Consider the following 9918-nt stretch of genomic DNA (forward strand, 5'->3'; position numbering starts at 1 on the left):
CAGAGGGCGCTGCTGCTGGTAATCAGAGGGCGCTGCTGCAGGGAATCAGAGGGCGCTGCTGCTGGTAATCAGAGGGGCGCTGCTGCTGGTAATCAGAGGGGCGCTGCTGCAGGTAATCAGAGGGGGCGCTGCTGCTGCAGGTAATTAGAGGGGGCGCTGCTGCAGGTAATCAGAGGGGCGCTGCTGCAGGTAATCAGAGGGCGCTGCTGCTGCAGGTAATTAGAGGGCGCTGCTGCTGCAGGTAATCAGAGGGGGCGCTGCTGCAGGTAATCAGAGGGGGGGCTGCTGCTGCAGGTAATCAGAGGGGGCGCTGCTGCTGCAGGTAATCAGAGGGGCGCTGCTGCAGGTAATCAGAGGGGGCGCTGCTGCTGCAGGTAATCAGGGGGGCGCTGCTGCTGCAGGTAATCAGAGGGGCGCTGCTGCTGCAGGTAATCAGAGGGGCGCTGCTGCTGCAGGTAATCAGAGGGGCGCTGCTGCTGCAGGTAATCAGAGGGGGCGCTGCTGCTGCAGGTGATCAGAGGGGGCGCTGCTGCTGCTGCAGGTAATCAGAGGGGCGCTGCTGCTGCAGGTAATCAGAGGGGCGCTGTTACTGCAGGTAATCAGAGGGCGCTACTGCTGCAGCTAATCAGAGGGACGCTGCTGCTGCAGGTAATCAGAGGGGAGCTACTGCAGGTAATCAGAGGGCGCTGCTGCTGCAGGTAATCAGAGGGGGCGCTGCTGCAGGTAATCAGAGGGGCGCTGCTGCAGGTAATCAGAGGGGCGCTACTGCTGCAGCTAATCAGAGGGGGCGCTGCTGCAGGTAATCAGAGGGACGCTGCTGCTGCAGGTAATCAGAGGGGACGCTGCTGCTGCAGGTAATCAGGGGGGGGGGCGCTTCTGCTGCAGGTAATCAGAGGGGGCGCTGCTGCAGGTAATCAGAGGAGCGCTGCTGCTGCAGGTAATCAGAGGGGAGCTGCTGCAGGTAATCAGAGGGGGCGCTGCTGCAGGTAATCAGAGGGGGCGCTGCTGCAGGTAATCAGAGGGGCGCTGCTGCAGGTAATCAGAGGGGCGCTGCTGCTGGTAATCAGAGGAGCGCTGCTGCTGCAGGTAATCAGAGGGGGCGCTGCTGCAGGTAATCAGAGGGGGCGCTGCTGCAGGTAATCAGAGGGGGCGCTGCTGCAGGTAATCAGAGGGGCGCTGCTGCTGCAGGTAATCAGGGGCGCTGCTGCTGCAGGTAATCAGGGGGGCGCTGCTGCAGGTGATCAGAGGGGGCGCTGCTGCTGCAGGTAATCAGAGGGGCGCTGCTGCTGCAGGTAATCAGAGGGGCGCTGCTGCTGCAGGTGATCAGAGGGGCGCTGCTGCTGCAGGTAATCAGAGGGGCGCTGCTGCTGCAGGTGATCAGAGGGGGCGCTGCTGCTGCTGCAGGTAATCAGAGGGGCGCTGCTGCTGCAGGTAATCAGAGGGGGCGCTGCTGCTGCAGGTTATCGGGGGGCGCTGCTGCAGGTAAAAGTCAGGGCCTCAGACAGCTTTCCCAGGGCCAAGGACTAGGGTCTTCACTGGCTCCCCCGCCCCCCAGTATTGACGGCCTGGTGAGACTCCCCTCTATCTCCCACACCCCAACACATCTCTCTCCTCTCCTCCATACACCACACTCCCACCTCTCCCCCACATCTGTCGCCCCCACCTCTCTCCCTCATGGCCCCCTCTATCTCTCCTCCACACCCCTACAACCCTCTCCCATAGCCCCATCTCCCACTCCACCACCTCTCGCCCACACTATATATGGATAATAACTCCCCACTTCCCCAATACACATAACCTCCCCTCCCCTATACACATAATAATCCCCCTCCCCAATACACATAACCTCCCCTCCCCTATACACATAATAACCCCATCCCCAATACACATAACCTCCCCTCCCCAATACACATAATAACCCCATCCCCAATACACATAACCTCCCCTCCCCAATACACATAACAACCCCCTGTGGACGGTCCTGTGTATAGGGAGAGGTATTTGCAGCAGAAAGAGGGGGGGGGGGGGGTAATGCCACTTTATAGATCATTGGGGAGACCATAAGGACATTTATACATGTATGCATACATACATACAGAAGGACATACATACATACATACATACAGAAGGACATACATACATACATACATACATAAGGACATACATACATACAGAAGGACATACATACATACATACATACATACATACAGAAGGACATACATACATACATACATACAGGACATACATACATACATACAGAAGGACATACATACATACATACAGAAGGACATACATACATACATACAGAAGGATATACATACATACAGAAGGACATACATACATAGATACATACATACAGAAGGACATACATACATACATACATACAGAAGGACATACATACATACATACAGAAGGACATACATACATACATACATAAGGACATACATACATACATACAGAAGGACATACATACATACATACATACATACAGAAGGACATACATACATACATACATACAGAAGGACATACATACATACATACAGAAGGACATACATACATACATACAGAAGGACATACATACATACATACATACATACATACAGAAGGACATACATACATACATACAGAAGGACATACATACATACATACAGAAGGACATACATACATACATACAGAAGGACATACATACATACATACAGAAGGACATACATACATACATACATACAGAAGGACATACATACATACATACAGAAGGACATACATACATACATACAGAAGGACATACATACATACATACATACATACAGAAGGACATACATACATACATACAGAAGGACATACATACATACAGAAGGACATACATACATACATACATACAGAAGGACATACATACATACATACAGAAGGACATACATACATACATACAGAAGGACATACATACATACAGAAGGACATACATACATACATACATACAGAAGGACATACATACATACATACATACAGAAGGACATACATACATACAGAAGGACATACATACATACAGAAGGACATACATACATACATACAGAAGGACATACATACATACATACAGAAGGACATACATACATACAGAAGGACATACATACATACATACATAAGGACATACATACATACATACAGAAGGACATACATACATACATACAGAAGGACATACATACATACATACATACAGAAGGACATACATACATACATACATACAGAAGGACATACATACATACATACAGAAGGACATACATACATACATACATACATACAGAAGGACATACATACATACATACAGAAGGACATACATACATACATACATACATACAGAAGGACATACATACATACATACATACATACAGAAGGACATACATACATACATACATACATACATACAGAAGGACATACATACATACATACATACAGAAGGACATACATACATACATACATACATACATACATACAGAAGGACATACATACATACATAGGCGTTTGTGCAAAAAATGCCTAAAATGGTGCACGTGACATAAAACATGTAAGGTCCTTACTCGCACAACGTGGAGGGGACGGGGAGCCGCGGTATCATAGAAACGTTCACATTTATCATACGTTTCAGCACAGTGCGGGAGGAAGCCGATTTCCCAGAGAGAAGCGCTCAAACAGGGCGGGCATTCTACAACAGCTATGAAAGTGCGCAGGCGCGGCCATGAAATTCTGTGTTTCTATGTTAAATGAAGTTAGCAGCATAGGAAAGCATGGTGTGGGCTGTGAGGGTGAGGGTGGGGTGTGGGGTGAGTGTGGGGGGTGGGCTGTGAGGGTGTGGGGTACAGATGGTGGCTGTATGCTGCTGCTTGGAGTGTCCTGATAACAGATTGTGTGAGATTTTTCCTGCCCAGGACACAGACCAGATACAAAGGCACCTGAGTTAATCAATGTCACACACGTCCCGGAGATGACACAATAGAAAGAACAGCTGGGTGTGCGGCCCTGTCACCTGCCTGACCCCATCTACTGTCTGAGCTCTGGGACAATAAGGGGACACACTTCTGCAATCAACCAGGACAAAGGGTCAGATGTAATTAGGGCCGTCCCCCAACACCGCCACACAAAGGTCTATGGACAACATGTGCAGCGCCATATGTCAGATCAGCTGAGTGTCGCCTCTCTCATCCCCCCTCACTGTCATCTCAGTCCCCCCTCACTGTCACCTCATCCCCCCTCACTGTCACCTCAGTCCCCCCTCACTGTCACCTCAGCTGCCCCCCTCACTGTCACCTCAGCTGCCCCCCTCACTGTCACCTCATTCCCCCCCTCACTGTCACCTCAGCTACCCCCTCACTGTCACCTCAGCTGCTCCCCTCACTGTCACCTCAGCCCCCCTCACTGTCACCTCAGTCCCCCCTCACTGTCACCTCATTCCCCCCTCACTGTCACCTCAGTCCCCCCTCACTGTCACCTCAGTCCCCCCTCACTGTCACCTCAGCTGCTCCCCTCACTGTCACCTCAGCTGCTCCCGTCACTGTCATCTCATCCCCCCTGTAACTGTCACCTCATCCCCCATCACTGTCACCTCACCCCCCCATCACTGTCACCTCTCATCCCCCCCATCACTGTCACCTCTCTCATCCCCCCCCATCACTGTTACCTCTCACCTCCCCACTCACAGTCACCTCTCTCATCCCCCCTCACTGTCACTTCTTTCATCCCCCCTCACTGTCACCTCTCATCCCCCTCACTGTCACCTCTCTCTCTGTGTCCACCTCCCCTCTCTCTTACTCACTCTTCTTTCTCTCCTTCCCTCCCCCTGTCACCCTCGGCCCTCCCCACCATCACTCTCCCTCCCCTGGGTCTCCGATATAAAACACACACCTTTCCACATGCAAAGCCTGGGAATAGTAAGACATTGTTACACGGGCTGTGTTCCTGGGACACCGCTTCTTGTGTAATGATTAAACGATTCCAACCCAAGGTGGGGGGGAGGGAGGGGTATTATATGTCAGAGAAACATTGGTCCCACATTTTAGCCCAAATCCTAATAATGGCTGAAAGCATTGGACAATCTATATATATCTATATCTATCTATATATTTCTATATCTATCTATATCTATCTATCTATATAGATATATATATATATATATATATATATATATATATATATATATAGTGTGTGTATATATATATATAGTCAGGACTGATTCAGCGTGCGTGAAAATCCATCAGCTGCGATATAATGCGATCACAGCTCCGTATATCCTCTTGCTGTCCCTTGGAGACATGCAGGCCTCCGTCACAGAGTCTCCCCCCACACTGTCCCTGGCCTTACCATACAACTGGCCTTTGTAGTAGGCGCAATGGGTATTATGTTAATTTTACACCCAATATCCTCAGATCATTGTGCTGACCCTGTATGTGGTCATCTCTCACCTTTCATGTTACCATCCTGCCCTTTTGACATGTCGATGCTCGGAGATACATAAGCTGGGGCACTAACTAAAGCTTTATACAGGGGGGTAGAGGATCTGCTGCCCCCACGCAGGCACCTTGCAAGTTGTTGGGTGCAACCTTCGCTGCGCTCGGCCTCTGCTCCTCTACGCGGTCAGCGCTATTTAAATAAACTAACATTATCTTTATGTTAACAGAATGATTGATCCTAAAAGGTGCCCATGGAGGATTCCCCGGCCGGAATACAGCTTCTGCAGGTCAGGTCCTTCCTGTGTCCAGGAGAGTACTGAGTACTGTCGCAGCGGCTTTTCCAGGGAGGACAGCCGTGCTCAAAATCCCACAGCCATAATGTGCCACACACGCACACGCGTGTTCATTCAGGATGCCGGATCTCACTCCCAGTCCCCAACGCCTTTCGCTTAATAGGGATCTTTGGAGGTGTACGTGTGTATATCTCGGGAGGTCGGAGGGTGTCTGTGCGCCTCTGGAGGTGTGTGTCTCTGGAGGTAGGTGTGTGTCTCTTGAAGTAGGGGTGTGTATCTCTGGAGGTAGGTGTGTGTGTGTCAGAGTCTCTGGAGGTACGTGTGTGTGGCGCTGGAGGAAGGTGTGTGTGTGAGAGTGTCTCTGGAGGTGTGTGTGTCTCTGGAGGTACGTGTGTGTGTCGCTGGAGGAAGGTGTGTGTGTGTCCCTGGAGGTAGGTGTATGTGTCGATGGAGGTAGTTGTGTGTATGTCTCTGGAGTAGGTGTGTGTCTGGAGGTAGGTGTGTGTCGATGGATGTAGGTGTGTATGGATGTGTGTGTCTCTGGAGGTAGGTGTGTGTGTATGTCTCTGGAGGTGTGTGTGTGTCTGGAGGTAGGTGTGTGTGTCTCTGGAGGTAGGTGTGTGTGTTGATGGATGTAGATGTGTGTATGTCTCTGGAGGTAGGTGTGTGTTGAATGTAGGTGTGTGTGTCTCTGGAGGTAGGTGTGTGTGTTGATGGATGTAGATGTGTGTATGTCTCTGGAGGTAGGTGTGTGTTGATGGATGTAGGTGTGTGTGTCTCTGGAGGTAGGTGTGTGTGTTGATGGATGTAGATGTGTGTATGTCTCTGGAGGTAGGTGTGTGTGTGTTGATGGATGTAGGTGTGTGTGTTGATGGAGGTAGGTGTGTGTGCTGATGGATGTAGATGTGTGTATGTCTCTGGAGGTAGGTGTGTGTGTTGATGGATGTAGGTGTGTGTGTCTCTGGAGGTAGGTGTGTGTGTTGATGGATGTAGGTGTGTGTATGTCTCTGGAGGTAGGTGTGTGTTGATGGATGTATATAAAATGTCCAAAATGTTTGGTCCGATATGAACATGTTCAAATTCAGAGAATAGAGTAGATTGATCTATGATCGGGTATATTTGCCCAAGATATGCAGCATGAAGACAAAGGCAATGAAAATGTGTGTATGTCTCTGGAGGTAGGTGTGTGTTGATAGATGTAGGTGTGTGGGTGTCTCTGGAGGTGTGTGTGTCTCTGGAGGTAAGTGTGTGTTTCTGTTTTGTTGGTCCGATACAAGTTATCACAGCCTGTAGTAAAGCCCAATATAATTAGCGTATGCACGCTCTGCACGGCGCTGTGCGCTGGAATATCTCCATGTGCACAGAGTAATACCCACACAGACACGACACGAGAGCTCACTGCCCCGTGCGTCCTACACAGCTACAAAGTAACCAGTTCAGTCTTGTACATTAACTGTCTGCAACAAGGTGCCAGCGAGACCGTTCTGGTGACACGTTGGAGAGACTTCCAGCTGCGTGTGAAACGTCTTCCTTTCATAAAACAAACAGTATGAGCGCCTGGGAACTGCTCAGGCACAGAAACTAACCTATTATCACAATAATTCAGGGAGTGGGACGGTACAGAACCAGAAGCCCGCGTTGCTGGTTCTTGTTCATGATGTCAGGGATCTATTGTTGTGTCGTCTGGATAACAACAGTGAATGGTCTGATTTGTTTTAGACTTGCTTTATAGTTCAGCCCTCTTCATCACAGCTCTGCAAAGCCCGACATCCTTTGTTCTGTTAAGTATTAACTTGTAATGAGGCCCTCTGAGAACACTGCATCTGGGACGGGTTATTGTGCTTTCCCAGTGAGACTTTCAGGCCTAATCCTGAAAAGTAATAGCGCAAATGTTAATTTATGAACCAAACCTGGCAATAACAAGGCCTGTCTCCTAGTGGCCTTGCAAGAGCGAGCCTCACAGATGTGACAGTGTGTACAGATCATTAACAGACCTGTGAGAAAATCTGTACTCGTGGAGACCTGTGAGGTTAGGAAATCTCTGTGCACGTGAGGAAGAGACTTGTGAGGTTTGGAAAGCTCTGTACACGTGAAGAGACGTGTGAGGTTTGGTAATCTCTGTACACGTGAAGAAGAGACCTGTGAGGTTTGGAAAGCTCGGCACACATGAAGAAGAGACCTGTGAGGTTTGGGAAGCTCTGTACATGTGAAGAAGAGACCTGTGAGGTTAGGAAAGCTCTGCACATGTGAAGAAGCGACCTGTGAGGTTTGGGAAGCTCTGTACATGTGAAGAAGAGACCTGTGAGGTTTGGCAGGCTCTGTAGACTGTTACATCTATGACGAACTCTCTTGCTACGTCTTTGCTGTTGTACACCTCAGCAAGATGTCTAAAGTGGCTGCAATTTGGTACCACACACAGTACTAGTTGTCATGGAACAAGAATCACATCCCTGTTTCACCCCCCTCTTTCCTTTGCAGCTTCTGCCTGTCAGTTCTTATTTTCAGCTGCATGGAGTTTGCACACACACACTGTGCCTGTGTGATATGTAACAATGTTGCATTTCTTGCCTCTGGGCATGTAATCAGTGAGTTGCTACTGCAGCCTCTGAGATCCTTACCAGAATGGGCTAGTCTGCCCTCCCCCCTGTTTTGTTCACAGATAGTCTGTCGCTAGACTATTCCTTTACCCACATTGCTCCTCACTTCCTTTTCCACCCTGCAGACTGTGAGTACAGCACCCATCTCTGTTACTCTCCTATGGCAAGGCCATCTCTTTCTGCCTGTTTCTAACTACAAATCACTACTACACACCATCCACAAGAGCCTGTATTTACTGCTGCTTTTCCAATAATAGAAAATAGGGGTAATTACCCCCCGGTGATGCTCTCACCAAACAAGGAAGTCCATAAGAGAGAAATATATGTGTCCATAAAACGGTATAATTCAAAAATAAATGATACTGGGATTATGGATTCCAATGGGTAAGCCGATGGTATGTGCGTGCCTGGAAACCCCCACCTCACCTGAATACTGCCGTAGGAGAAGTCTCGCCACGCCGATGGATAACACTCATCCCCACCGATTGTTGTTGAATGGGGTTAATTAACCTCCTCAGCCGGGAATACGATAACCCGGTAAATGGGGACTGGCTGCTGGAAATGGAGCTCCGTATGCAGGGTCTCCCGCCGTCTCCCCCGGGTACCGGATCGATGTTCTCCGAGTTGCCGGGTCGTGGCTGTCGGTGGGGTTAGTGCTGGCTGCTGGCAGTGAAGACCGGACAGGACACTCCACTCGTGTGTATGATGTCCGTCCGCGATGTTGATTCCCGGAACAGGTGAGGGGAATGGTGACCGGCTGCACACTGGCAAAAACCCCGGATCTCTGCAGCTAGGAGAGGAAATCCTCTTGGTGTAAACAGCTGCTCCGTGTAGTAAATACCGGCGTGCTACAATACTAGGTAAAAAGTCAGGAACAGGGAGGAAAAAAGTAGAGCACTGCTAATAAAAATAAGAAAAAGGGCCAGTTGCAAAATAATAATTTATTTATTAGGCATATAAGCCAAAAAAGGGGACAGACACACTAACATTTAAAACTCTGACGCGTTTCCCGCCGTGGAGGCGCTTTATCAAAGAGTAAAGCGCCTCCACGGCGGGAAACGCGTCAGAGTTTTAAATGTTAGTGTGTCTGTCCCCTTTTTTGGCTTATATGCCTAATAAATAAATTATTATTTTGCAACTGGCCATTTTTCTTATTTTTATTAGCAGTGCTCTACTTTTTTCCTCCCTGTTCCTGCTTTTCCAATAAAGTGAAGGAAATATTATAGGACTTGGAGTGATTTGGAAAGGGGGCTGAGTTAATGCTATCGGGGGCTATTCACACATCACACGTGACCCTGGCTTCAGAATACTAGGGCTGCAATGGGAATTGAGGGGAGTCTTGCAAGCTTGGATAATGACCAGCTCACATATACAGTGGCAAAAAAAAACTTTGTGAACCTCAAAGATAATTACGGAAATTCAACAGTTTTTTCCATGATAAGTTTCTTGAATCAAAACCAGTCCTTTCTTAAATATCCAATGGGGTTTCTTATTAACCAATTCCATGTCTTTTGAAACAAAATGATGTATGAATCAGACAAATAATGAATAATTAAAGAGTCGGGGGTATGTGCAAAAGTAAGTGAAACCCTG

General features: G+C 48.6%; 1 long non-coding RNA gene across 1 annotated transcript in view; it reads right to left on the bottom strand.

Annotated features, from left to right (window-relative positions):
- The window catches only part of LOC142499161 (uncharacterized), a 79782-nt gene extending 70631 nt beyond the window's left edge, over positions 1 to 9151 (bottom strand). The window contains exon 1 of the long non-coding RNA XR_012802622.1: positions 8752 to 9151. This is a non-coding gene — a long non-coding RNA (uncharacterized LOC142499161). The remainder of the gene's footprint in view (positions 1 to 8751) is intronic.
- Between the last annotated feature and the right edge of the window lie 767 nt (positions 9152 to 9918).

The sequence above is a fragment of the Ascaphus truei genome, chromosome 7 (assembly GCF_040206685.1).
Source record: "Ascaphus truei isolate aAscTru1 chromosome 7, aAscTru1.hap1, whole genome shotgun sequence".
Taxonomy (NCBI): Eukaryota; Metazoa; Chordata; class Amphibia; order Anura; family Ascaphidae; genus Ascaphus; species Ascaphus truei.